Source organism: Scyliorhinus torazame, chromosome 24, assembly GCF_047496885.1.
Source record: "Scyliorhinus torazame isolate Kashiwa2021f chromosome 24, sScyTor2.1, whole genome shotgun sequence".
NCBI lineage: Eukaryota > Metazoa > Chordata > Chondrichthyes > Carcharhiniformes > Scyliorhinidae > Scyliorhinus > Scyliorhinus torazame.
Window position 1 is genome coordinate 41,146,059 of NC_092730.1, and position 926 is coordinate 41,146,984.

The 926-nt window shown below is 45.9% G+C and overlaps 1 non-coding gene across 1 annotated transcript; it reads left to right on the plus strand.

Annotated features, from left to right (window-relative positions):
- The first annotated feature begins 288 nt into the window (after positions 1–288).
- trnas-gcu (transfer RNA serine (anticodon GCU)) lies at positions 289–370 on the plus strand. Its single transcript has one exon. It is a non-coding gene; the product is annotated as a tRNA-Ser (tRNA).
- Positions 371–926: the final 556 nt, after the last annotated feature.

Below are 926 nucleotides of genomic sequence, written 5' to 3' on the forward strand. Positions count from 1 at the left end.
GAAACACCTCACTTAGATAATCCGCATAAATTCTGAATGAGAAACAGTTGACCAGTCTTCCTCAGTTTGAAACTCAGAATGTCGCGCAAAAATATCCGATTCAACTATTACTGCGATGGTCGGGAATGGAACCGGATTCAACGGTCTCAAAAGCAGCGTTGCTCACCACTGTACCGCCACCACTGCATTTCCCTCGTCAAACACCTGGCTGAATAGAAAGAGGCATATAATTGCCATCAGTTCATGGATGCAAAACGAATTAAGACGTATTGACGCAAAAAGTTGTGCGACGAGGTGGCCGAGTGGTTTAGGCGATGGACTGCTAATCCATTGTGCTCTGCACACGTGGGTTCGAATCCCATCCTCGTCGATTTTTCGTCTATTGTTTCTCGGAAGTGGGATTCATTTTTACACGATGGATCTGCAATCACTGATGTGACAAACTATTCCAAGTTGTCAGGCCACTTGCATCGAGTTGGGTTAGAGGAGGGACGAATGGAGGCACGAACGGAGGCAGACGTGTTTGGGGCTTAACCCCACATTGCCACCAATTCTTCTTCGGCTACCCACTGAGCAATCGAGGTTACCGGGTTCACTTCTCCCATTATTAACTTCTGCCACCTCTCGTGGATGAACGTCCTCCTGATTGTACATTGGTGGGGTGCTTCGGCTACTTGTCTGTGACAAGATCAGATATTAAAGTTCCATGAAGTAAAGGGGTTGTACCACATCGTTAAGGTGATGCACAATAATCCATTGTACTCTGCACACGTGGATTCAAATCCCATTCTTGTCTGTAACGTGTCTGTTGTATCTCTGTTTCGTCCCCTTCATGAGGATATGGAAAAAAGACTGTGATTTTTAGCTTTTGTTAAAGGGATTGGCGGGCGGTGAATAGTCGAACACTGTCCATGGTGAAACCAAAT